Raw genomic sequence first — 12,861 nt, 5'->3', positions numbered from 1 at the left:
GCCCCGGCACCCAGACAGAGGAGAGAGGTGCCATAACAGAGATTCCGGCTTCATGTCAGCAGAGAATCAGTCTTCATGTCATAGCAGAGAATCAGGCTTCACGTCAGCCAAAACTGGAACAGTCCATTGTCATATATTTAGGCCCCGGAACCCAGGCAGAGGAGAGAGGTCCCGTAACAGAGAATAAGGCTTCATGTCAGCAGAGAATCAGTCTTCATGTCATAGCAGAGAATCAGGCTTCACGTCACCCACCACTGGAACAGGCCACTGTCACATATTTAGGCCCAGGCACCCAGGCAGAGGAGAGAGGTCCCATAACAGAGATTCCGGCCTCATGTCAGCAGAGAATCAGTCTTCATGTCATAGCATAGAATCAGGCTTCACGTCAGCCAAAACTGGAACAGTCCATTGTCATATATTTAGGCCCCGGCACCCAGACAGAGGAGAGAGGTCCCATAGCAGAGATTCACGCTTCATGTCATAGCAGAGAATCAGGCTTCATGTCAGCCAAAACTGGAACAGTCCATTGTCAGATATTTAGGCCCCGGCACCCAGACAGAGGAGAAAGGTCCCATAACAGAGATTCTGGCTTCATGTCAGCAGAGAATCAGTCTTCATGTCATAGCAGAAAATCAGGCTTCACGTCACACAAAACTGGAACAGTCCATTGTCATATATTTAGGCCCCGGCACCCAGACAGAGGAGAGAGGTCCCATAGCAGAGATTCAGGCTTCATGTCATAGCAGAGAATCATGCTTCACGTCACCCAACACTGGAACAGGCCACTGTCAGATATTTTTAGGCCCCGGCACCCAGACAGAGGAGAGGTTCATTCAACTTTGTTTTGCCCCGCAATATAATGGTAAAATGAAAATAAAAATAGGATTGAATGAGGAAGTGCCCTGGAGTACAATAATATATGGTTAAGGGGAGGTAGTTAATGTCTAATCTGCACAAGGGATGGACAGGTCCTGTGGGATCCATGCCTGGTTCATTTTTATGAACGTCAGCTTGTCCACATTGGCTGTAGACAGGCGGCTGCGTTTGTCTGTAATGACGCCCCCTGCCGTGCTGAATACACGTTCAGACAAAACGCTGGCCGCCGGGCAGGCCAGCACCTCCAAGACATAAAAGGCTAGCTCTGGACAATTTGGAGACCCAGAAGTTGAATAGGGCCGAACCATCAGTCAGTACGTGGAGGGGTGTGCACACGTACTGTTTCACCATGTTAGTGAAATGTTGCCTCCTGCTAACACGTTCCGTATCAGGTGGTGGTGCAGTTAGCTGTGGCGTGTTGACAAAACTTTTCCACATCTCTGCCATGCTAACCCTGACCTCAGAGGAGCTGGCCGTGACACATCTGCGTTGGCGACCTCTTGCTCCTCCTCTGCCTTCGCCTTGGGCTTCCACTTGTTCCCCTGTGACATTTGGGAATGCTCTCAGTAGCGCGTCTACCAATGTGCGCTTGTACTCGCGCATCTTCCTATCACGCTCCAGTGCAGGAAGTAAGGTGGGCACATTGTCTTTGTACCGTGGATCCAGCAGGGTGGCAACCCAGTAGTCCGCACACGTTAAAATGTGGGCAACTCTGCTGTCGTTGCGCAGGCACTGCAGCATGTAGTCGCTCATGTGTGCCGGGCTGCCCAGAGGTAAGGACAAGCTGTCCTCTGTGGGAGGCGTATCGTCATCGTCCTGCGTTTCCCCCCAGCCATGCACCAGTGATGGGCCCGAGCTGCGTTGGGTGCCACCCCGCTGTGATCATGGTTCATCCTCCTCCACCTCCTCCTCATCCTCGTCCTCCTCGTCCTCCAGTAGTGGGCCCTGGCTGGCCACATTTGTACCTGGCCTCTGCTGTTGCAAAAAACCTCCCTCTGAGTCACTTCTAAGAGACTGGCCTGAAAGTGCTAAAAATGACCCCTCTTCCTCCTCCTCCTCCTCCTCCTCCTCCTGGGCCACCTCCTCTTCCATCATCGCCCTAAGTGTTTTCTCAAGGAGACATAGAAGTGGTATTGTAACGCTGATAACGGCGTCATCGCCACTGGCCATGTTGGTGGAGTACTCGAAACAGCGCAACAGGGCACACAGGTCTCGCATGGAGGCCCAGTCATTGGTGGTGAAGTGGTGCAGTTCCGCAGTGCGACTGACCCGTGCGTGCTGCAGCTGAAACTCCACTATGGCCTGCTGCTGCTCGCACAGTCTGTCCAGCATGTGCAAGGTGGAGTTCCACCTGGTGGGCACGTCGCATATGAGGCGGTGAGCGGGAAGGCCGAAGTTACGCTGTAGCGCAGACAGGCGAGCAGCGGCAGGATGTGAACGCCGGAAGCGCGCACAGACGGCCCGCACTTTATGCAGCAGCTCTGACATGTCGGGGTAGTTGTGAATGAACTTCTGCACCACCAAATTCGGCACATGCGCCAGGCAAGGGATGTGCGTCAAACCGGCTAGTCCCAGAGCTGCAACGAGATTTCGCCCATTATCGCACACCACCAGGCCGGGCTTGAGGCTCACCGGCAGCAACCACTCGTCGGTCTGTTGTTCCATACCCCGCCACAACTCCTGTGCGGTGTGGGGCCTGTCCCCCAAACATATGAGTTTCAGAATGTCCTGCTGACGTTTACCCCGGGCTGTGCTGAAGTTGGTGGTGAAGGTGTGTGGCTGACTGGATGAGCAGGTGGAAGAAGAGGAGGAGGAAGCCGAGTAGGAGGAGGAGGCAACAGGAGGCAAAGAATGTTGCCCTGCGATCCTTGGCGGCGGAAGGACGTGCGCCAAACAGCTCTCCGCCTGGGGCCCAGCCGCCACTACATTTACCCAGTGTGCAGTTAGGGAGATATAGCGTCCCTGGCCGTGCTTACTGGTCCATGTATCTGTGGTTAGGTGGACCTTGCCACAGATGGCGTTGCGCAGTGCACACTTGATTTTATCGGATACTTGGTTGTGCAGGGAAGGCGCGGGACATGAGCTGTTTGAAGCTGTCTGTGTCCACCAGCCTGAATGACAGCATTTCATAGGCCAGTAGTTTAGAAATGCTGGCATTCAGGGCCAGTGATCGAGGGTGGCTAGGTGGGAATTTACGCTTTCTGTCAAATTTTTGTGAGATGGAGAGCTGAACGCTGCCGTGTGACATGGTTGAGATGCTTGGTGACGGAGGTGGTGGTGTTGGTGGTACATCCCCTGTTTGCAGGGCGGCAGGTGCCAACGTTCCTCCAGAGGCGGAGGAAGAGGCCGAGGCGGCTGCAGCAGCAGAAGAGGTAGCAGGGGGAGCCTGAGTGAGTTCCTTGTTTTTAAGGTGTTTACTCCACTGCAGTTCATGCTTTGCATGCAGGTGCCTGGTCATGCAAGTTGTGCTAAGGTTCAGAACGTTAATGCCTCGCTTCAGGCTCTGATGGCACAGCGTGCAAACCACTCGGGTCTTGTCGTCAGCACATTGTTTGAAGAAGTGCCATGCCAGGGAACTCGTTGAAGCTGCCTTTGGGGTGCTCGGTCCCAGATGGCGGCGGTCAGTAGCAGGCGGAGTCTCTTGGCGGCGGGTGTTCTGCTTTTGCCCACTGCTCCCTCTTTTGCTACGCTGTTGGCTCGGTCTCACCACTGCCTCTTCCTCCGAACTGTGAAAGTCAGTGGCACGACCTTCATTCCATGTGGGGTCTAGGACCTCATCATCCCCTGCATCGTCTTCCACCCAGTCTTCCTCTCAGACCTCCTGTTGCAGAAAGACGCAGCAGTTGGCACCTGTGTTTCGTCATTATCAGAGACGTGCTGAGGTGGTATTCCCATGTCCTCATCATCAGGAAACATAAGTGGTTGTGCGTCAGTGCATTCTATGTCTTCCACCGCTGGGGAAGGGCTAGGTGGATGCCCTTGGGAAACCCTGCCAGCAGAGTCTTCAAACAGCATAAGAGACTGCTGCATAACTTGAGGCTCAGACAGTTTCCCTGATATGCATGGGGGTGATGTGACAGACTGATGGGCTTGGTTTTCAGGCGCCATCTGTGCGCTTTCTGCAGAAGACTTGGTGGGAGATAATGTGAACGTGCTGGATCCACTGTCGGCCACCCAATTGACTAATGCCTGTAGCTGCTCAGGCCTTACCATCCTTAGAACGGCATTGGGCCCCACTAAATATTGCTGTAAATTCTGGCGGCTACTGGGACCTGAGGTAGTTGGTTCACTAGGACGTGTGGCTGTGGCAGAACGGCCACGTCTTCTCCCAGCACCAGAGGGTCCACTAACACCACCACGACCATGTCCGCGTCCCTTACTAGATGTTTTCCTCATTGTTACTGTTCACCACAATAAGAAAAAAATTATTTGGCCCAATGTATTGAATTCAAATTCAGGCCTTTTTTTTACAGACACCTAACACTATCTGGCTATCTATTTAGGTACCGTATTACACTAATACAGGCACAGCAGTAATGACAGATTTAGCTGAATATAAATTGTAGGCCTCGTATTTAGGCCCTGGATGACAGGTATACGTTTACGGACAGAATTAGACTTGGAAATGCACGGTAGCGTGTGAAGTTATTGAGAATGACCCTATCCGCACCTTCAATCTAATATACCCTTTTATGGATAGATTTAAAGTAGGCCTGATACAGCAGAAACCACTGATTCAGGGAATTGCTAAGTTGGTAATTGTATTTCCACCCAGAACAAAAACTGTTCTTTGGCGGACACTAAATGAATTGACCAGCCTCAGCAATAAACACAGATTTAGCTGAATATAAATTTTAGGCCTATTATTTAGTAGTGTTGAGCGCGAATATTCGAATATCGAATTCTTTTTTGAATATCGGCACTTCGGTAATTCGCGAATATTTCGAATATAGTGATATAAATAAGTTGTTCGTACCTGTCCTTTGGATTCCTGGCTTCCTGGCGGCTCCAGTCAGTGCCCGTTGCCGCTTCTGCCGACTTCCGTGCTCATGGAGCGTCCCCATCACCATGGGAACGTCTCCATATACTAGAATGTACTGTCGGATTTGAGAATTACGTCGAAATCGCAATTCGATTATTTCAAGTTATAATAATCGAATTTCGATTTTAACTTAGCACTGCTATATTCCATATTAGTTAATTCTAGCCTAATATGGAATATAGCAGTGCTAAGTTAAAATCTAAATTCGATTATTATAACTTGAATTAATCGCATTGCGATTTCAACTTGGACCTGGTTTACTATGGTTGGCTTGGTAGAATTAGCGAATCTTCGTTTTAGCTACCTATTCGTCAACTTCGCTAATTCTAACAATCATATAGGAAAGTTTACTATAGAGACAGCTAAGATTAAATCGCTATGCGATTATATGACTGCTTTTAAAAAAAAAAAAAAATTGAATAATTATAATACCTGATAATTATTATAATTATTCTATTTATAAAAAAAAAGCAAAGTAATATAATCGCATAGCGAATTAAACTTAGCTGTCTCTATAGTAAACTTTCCTATATGATTGCTAGAATTAGCGAAGTTGATGAATAGGTAGCTAAAACGAAGATGCAGAATACTTCGTTATCTTCGTTTTGTGGAATATGACGAATACATTCGTTATATTCGTTTTGTGGAATATAACGAATATATTCGTCATATTCGCTAATTCTACCAAGCCAACCATAGTAAACCAGGTCCAAGTTGAAATCGCAATTCGATTAATTCAAGTTATAATAATCGAATTTCGATTTTAACTTAGTACTGCTATATTCCGAATATCGGCACTTCGCTAATTCGTGAATATTTTGAATATAGTGATATAAATTCGATATTTCGAATATTCGTTTTTTTAATATATTTTTTTAAATTGTTATATTTTTTTCTTTCCCACTTCCCTAAAGTTGTTCTTACCTGTCCTTTGGATTCCTGGCCTTCTGGCTGCTCCAGTCAGTGTCCGTTGCCGCTTCTGCCGACTTCCGTGCTCATGGAGCGTCCCCATCACCATGGGAACGTCTCCATATACTAGAATGTACTGTCGGATTTGAGAATTACGTTGAAATCGCAATTCGATTATTTCAAGTTATAATAATCGAATTTAGATTTTAACTTAGCACTGCTATATTCCATATTCGTTAATTCTAGCCTAATATGGAATATAGCAGTGCTAAGTTAAAATCAAAATTCGATTATTATAACTTGAATTAATCGCATTGCGATTTCAACTTGGACCTGGTTTACTATGGTTGGCTTGGTAGAATCCCATGGTATAGAATAATTATAATAATTATCAGGTATTATAATTATTCTATTTATTTATTTTTTTAAAAGCAGTCATATAATCGCATAGCGAATTAAACACAGCTGTCTCTATAGTAAACTTTCCTATATGATTGCTAGAATTAGCGAAGTTGACGAATAGGTAGCTAAAACGAAGATGCAGAATACTTCGTTATCTTAGTTTTGTGGAATATAACGAATATATTCGTCATATTCGCTAATTCTACCAAGCCAACCATAGTAAACCAGGTCCAAGTTGAAATCGCAATGCGATTAATATAACTCGAAGTAATCGCATGGCGATTTCAACATCCGTCTCCCATTGACTTTCAGTCCCCTATTAATATACCATCAGATCGGAGTTTTCTCCAATCCGATGGTATATTTTAACTTGAAGCGTCCCCATCACCATGGGAATGCCTCTATGTTAGAATATACCATCGGATTTGAGTTACATCGTGAATCTCAGATCCGACAGTATATTCTAACACGCTTCAACTGAGAACTGTGTACATGACTGCCCCCTGCTGCCTGGCAGGTGCTGCCAGGCAGCAGGGGGCAGACCCCCCCCCTCCTGTATTTAACTCATTGGTGTCCAGTGCGGCCCCCCCTCCCTCCCCAGTATTAAATGTGACCAGTGCGACCCCCCCTCCCTCTATATTCATTGGTGGCCAGTGTGGCCCCCCTCCCTCCCTCCCCAGTATTAATTGTGACCAGTGCGGCCCCCCTCCCTCTATATTCATGGGTGGCCAGTGCGGATTCCCAGTATTAAATGTGACCAGTGTGGCCCCCTTCCCTCTATATTCATTGGTGGCCAGTGCGGATTCCCAGTATTAAATGTGACCAGTGCGGCCTCCCCTCTCCCCCCCCTAATTAAAATCACCCCCCCATCATTGGTGGCAGCGGAGAGTACTGATCGGAGTCCCAGTTTAAATCGCTGGGGCTCCGATCGGTTACCATGGCTGGTAAAAGGTCTGTGCGGCGCATTGCCTATAGCACAGACCTGCCACTTACCAGTAGGAGGAGCTCCCGGCTGGTCACAGACATCAGCTCGCAGGTAAGTATAATGCTTCTATTTATTGCTAAGTAACCATGGCAGCCAAGACTGCAATAGCGTCTTGGCTGCCATGGTAACCGATCGGAGCCCCAGCGATTTAAACTGGGACTCCGATCGGTACTCTCCGCTGCCACCAATGATGGGGGGGTGATTTTAATTAGGAGGGGGGAAGAGGGGAGGCCGCACTGGTCACATTTAATACTGGGAACCTGCACTGGCCACCAGTGAATATAGAGGGAGGGGGGTCGCACTGGTCACATTTAATACTGGGGAGGGAGTGGGGCCGCACTGACCACCAATGAGTTAAATACAGGAGGGGGTGGTCTGCCTCCTGCAGCCTGGCAGCACCTGCCAGGCAGCATGGGGCAGTCATGTACACAGTTCTCAGTATATTCTAACTTGAAGCGTCCCCATCACCATGGGAACTCCTCTGTGTTAGAATATACTGTCGGATCTGAGATTCACGATGTAACTCAAATCCGATGGTATATTCTAACATAGAGGCGTTCTCATGGTGATGGGGACGCTTCAAGTTAAAATATACCATCGGATTGGAGAAAACTCCGATCTGATGGTATATTAATAGGGGACTGAAAGTCAATGGGAGACGGATGTTGAAATCGCCATGTGATTACTTCGAGTTATATTAATCGCATTGCGATTTCAACTTGGACCTGGTCTACTATGGTTGGCTTGGTAGAATTAGCGAATATGACGAATATATTCGTTATATTCCACAAAACGAAGATAACGAAGTATTCTGCATCTTCGTTTTAGCTACCTATTCGTCAACTTCGCTAATTCTAACAATCATATAGGAAAGTTTATTATAGAGACAGCTAAGATTAATTCGCTATGCGATTATATGACTGCTTTAAAAAAAAAAAAATAGAATAATTATAATACCTGATAATTATTATAATTCTATTTATAAAAAAAAGCTAAGTATTATAATCGCATAGCGAATTAAACTTAGCTGTCTCTATAGTAAACTTTCCTATATGACTGCTAGAATTAGCGAAGTTGATGAATAGGTAGCTAAAACGAAGATGCAGAATACTTCGTTATATTCGTTTTGTGGAATATAACGAATATATTCGTCATATTCGCTAATTCTACCAAGCCAACCATAGTAAACCAGGTCCAAGTTGAAATCGCAATTCGATTAATTCAAGTTATAATAATCGAATTTCGATTTTAACTTAGTACTGCTATATTCCATATTAGGCTAGAATTAACGGATATGGAATATAGCAGTGCTAAATTAAAATCGAAATTCGATTATTATAACTTGAATTAATCGCATTGCTATTTTAATAGGAGAGTAGCCTTTAAGTTAAAATCGCAATCGCGATTATTTAAATTGCATATTAATCGCGATAACAAGAATAATGACGAATATTCGATTTCGACGAATATAAAACGAATATTCTATCGAATATTCACGAATTTCGTCAAAATCGAATATGGCACCTGCCGCTCATCACTATTATTTAGGCGCTGGATGACAGGTATACATTTACGGACAGAATTAGACTTGGAAATGCACGGTAGCATGTGAAGTTATTGAGGATGACACTATCCGCACCTTCAATCTAATATACCCTTTTATGGATAGATTTAAAGTAGGCCTGATACAGCAGAAACCACTGATTTAGGGAATTGCTAAGTTGGGAATTGTATTTCAACCCAGAACAAAAACTGTGCTTTGGCGGACACTAAATGAATTGACCAGCCACAGCAATAACCACAGATTTAGCTGAATATAAATTTTAGGCCTATTATTTAGGCGCTGGGTGACAGGTATACGTTTACGGACAGATTTAAACTTGGAAATGCACGGTAGCGTGTGAAGTTATTGAGGATGACACTATCCGCACCTTAAATCTAATATACCCTTTTATGGATCGATTTAAACTTGGCCTGATTGAACAGAAACCACTGATTTAGGGAATTGCTAACTTGGGAATTGTATTTTAACCCAGAGCAAAAATATATCCTTTGCCAGACAGCAGACAGTATTACAATTGGCTAGCCACAGTTGAAACACCAGATTTAGGGTACTGCTATTTTGGCAATTGTATTTCACCCCTCAATAAAATAGCAAGCACAGCCAAGCCCCTGATGTAGGATATAGCAAAAAAATAACCACACTATTGATGGTTAAATGGACTTGGTGGCAGCTTGTGCTGGCGCACCACAAGACACAAAATGGCCGCCGATCACCCAAGAAAAAAGTGACATAAAAACGCTCTGGGCAGCCTAAAAACAGTGAGCAATTAAATAGCAGCAGTTCAATGATCCACAGCTGTAGATCGATCACTGAATTAAGTGTTTTTGCTGAGTTAATCACTGCCTAATCTAGCCCTAACAGCTGCAGCTGCAACCTCTCCCTACACTGATCAGAGCAGAGTGACGTGCGGCGCTACGTGACTCCAGCTTAAATAGAGGCTGGGTCACATGCTGCACTGGCCAATCACAGCCATGCCAATAGTAGGCATGGCTGTGATGGCCTCTTGTGGCAAGTAGTATGACGCTTGTTGATTGGCTGCTTTGCAGCCTTTCAAAAAGTGCCAAGAAAGCGCCGAACACCGAACCCGAACCCGGACTTTTGCGAAAATGTTCGGGTTCGGGTCCGTGTCACGGACACCCCAAAATTCGGTACGAACCCGAACTATACAGTTCGGGTTCGCTCATCCCTAATTACATGCTTTTTTTGCAATAAAGGAATGTTTCGCTTCTGCTCCCATTCTGGTGCAACCCAATGTGTCTCAACCTTTCATTGTGGAGGTTGACACGTCAGAAGTGGGAGTCGGAGCAGTGTTGTCGCAGGGTCCATCTCCTGGCAAATGGTACCCTTGTGCTTTTTTTCTAAAAAAAACTCTCTTCTGCCGAAATAAATTATGATGTTGGTAATAGAGAGTTGCTGGCCATTAAATTGGCCTTTAAAGAATGGAGACATTTGTTAGACGGAGCGATTCATCCCATTACAGTAATTACTGACCATAAGTATCTGGCTGACCTGCAATCAGCAAAGTGTCTGAACCCAAGGCAGGACAGATGGTCATTGTTTTTTACTAGATTTAATTTTGTGGTCACTTATCGCCCTGGGGCCAAAAACATCAAAGCGGATGCTTTGTCGGTTCGCTTTCCTGGGGGGGCGGGGGTATTCTGAGGATTCAGCTCTGATTTTGGCTGATGGGGTGGTGGTATCCGCCCTTTATCCTGAACTTGAGGCAGAGGTGTTGGGAGCTCAAGGTGCGGCACCTGATTCCTGTCCTCTAGGGAGGTTGTTTGTTCCTTCTGGGCTTCGACACAAGGTGTTCAAGGAGCATCATAATACTGTCCTTGTGGGACACCCTGGGAGCAGATCCACTGTAGATCTTATTTCTCGGAGATTATGGTGGCCAGGTTTACGTAAAAGTGTGGAGGGCTATGTGGCAGCTTGTGAGACCTGTGCACATGCCAAGGTAACTCATACTCGGCCTTCAGGATCTCTTCTTCCTTTATCCATCCCATCCCGTCCTTGGATGCATTTGTCCATGGACTTCATCACTGATTTACCTAGCTCTTCTGGGAAGACTGTGATTTTGGTGGTGGTAGACCGCTTCAGTAAGATGGCGCACTTTATACCATTATCAGGTTTGCCCAATGCCAAAACTTTTTGTCTTTGGCTGAGTTTGCCTTGAATAAACATAGACAGGAGTCCACTGATAAGTCACCATTTTTTGGTATATATGGGTTTCACCCTCAGTTTGGTACTTTTTCTGGGACTGAGTCCTCTGCTATACCTGAAGAGGAGAGATTATTTTCCTCATTGTCATCTATCTGGTGGAAGATTCAAATCAATAAAAAAAAAATGGGCGAAAGATATAAATATATGGCTGACAAGAGACGTATGACTGGTCCGGACCAGTGTGTGGGTGATTTGGTGTGGTTGTCCACTAAGGACATTAAGTTGAAGGTACCCTCTTGGAAGTTGGGCCCAAGATTTATTGGTCCTTACAAGATCCCTGCAATTATTAATCTAGTTGCAGGTTCTAGAATTTCCGCAGGCTTGGAAGATCCATAATGTGTTTCACAAATCTTTGTTGAAAAACTATGTGGAACCTACTGAACCATCTCCCTTGCCACCTCCTCCTGTAATGATAAATGGTAATCTGGAGATTCAGATCTCCAGAATAATTAACTCACGTATTCTTCGTGGTTCCCTTCAGTACCTTGTACATTGGAAGGGTTACGGTCCAGAGAGAGAATGTGGGTTCCGACAACTGATGTCAGTGCTAGTCACCTTTTTAAAGGTCTTTCACAGGGCACACCCGGATAAGGTTGGTCCTGGGTGCCCGGAGGTCTGAGAATATCAGATAGACTTGCAGCACGTGAGTCTATCTGACAGGTCTTTCTGTTTTTCCTTGCTCTCTGTTGTTGTGGACAGGATCTCACCTCTCCACAGGTTCTGCTCATTTGCTGTTTAGTGGCTCTATTTAAGCCCACCTCTCACTACAGACCTTGCGGTTGTTATTTCCATCTGGAGTTCTAAGCTGGTTGTTAGAGGTTCTCCTGCTTCTTACTCATCTCAAGCTAAGTCCTCCTGTTTCTACTTTGTGTGTGTGTTTTGTCTAGGTCTCAGGGAGACGCTGGTCCCTTCACAGTGGAAGGTCCCGGCAGTCTTATCCCTGCTCCCTAATTTAGGGTTTGTGACAGTTTCAGCAGGTCCTAGGTTCCGGTGTATGAGTTCTTCCACCATTAGGATTTGCTCATACTGTCAGCAGTCGGTGAGAGGCTCAGGGATAACTAGGAGGTTACCATCCCCCTCCTCACTAGCTTCGGGGCCTAGTCTGTGCTACTGTTGTAGTTTGTTTATTTGGTAATCTTCCTTTCCCCACTTACCGTGACATTCTTGCTGTCTTCCCATCCACTGCACGCCGGCCCCAAGGAACAACTTGACCGTGAGTACTACTATCCTCATCACCTTATCACTAGTACGCTCACGCACATTACCCCTAGGGTGTCCGGTCGTTGCATATATGGCAGGCCTCAATCAGTTGTTAGTTGAAGCTGGTATATCACCCTCAAGCAGTAATTTTGTGGACGCAGGTATATGGAAAACCTCTATCACTATTTTGTGGAAGCTGACAAATCGTAGCCCTCAATCAGTATTTTCTGAAAGCATACAAATGCACTATATTATACTTTTTATGTTAGAAAGTATATTATAAGTATATCACACTCCTCTGTGTATCACACCTATCGATATCACAACGTTACCAAGTCCGTTTTGTGGCCCTTTTAGCTAGCATTTAGTGTCCCTAAGTTCCTAACAGCCTGTACCTATTCCAAAATGCAACCTCTCCCTACACTGGCAAAACACATAATGTAAAATGGCTGCCAGATCGGGTTCTGTTATAGGGTTGTGGGTGTGTCCATGTGCTGAAACGTTTTGTCTGTCCTGTCCCACCTCATGGATGTGTCATGGGTCAAAGTTCGGCGCAATGCAAAAGAATATGGCGAGCGCGGACATTGCCATATGTTCGCATGTTCGGCGGATAGTGAATGCGCAAAGTTCGCCGCGAGCCGACCACCGGGGCGAACCGCA

General features: G+C 46.0%; 1 protein-coding gene across 1 annotated transcript in view; it reads left to right on the top strand.

Annotated features, from left to right (window-relative positions):
* The window catches only part of LOC120993490 (serine protease inhibitor swm-1-like), a 137,371-nt gene that overhangs the window by 95,094 nt on the left and 29,416 nt on the right, over window positions 1-12,861 (top strand). The gene's annotated exons all lie outside the window — the stretch shown is intronic.

Source organism: Bufo bufo, chromosome 1 (assembly GCF_905171765.1).
Source record: "Bufo bufo chromosome 1, aBufBuf1.1, whole genome shotgun sequence".
Taxonomy (NCBI): Eukaryota; Metazoa; Chordata; class Amphibia; order Anura; family Bufonidae; genus Bufo; species Bufo bufo.
The sequence above is the reverse complement of the archived record's forward strand: the minus strand, read 5'-3'. Positions and strand labels throughout refer to the sequence as shown.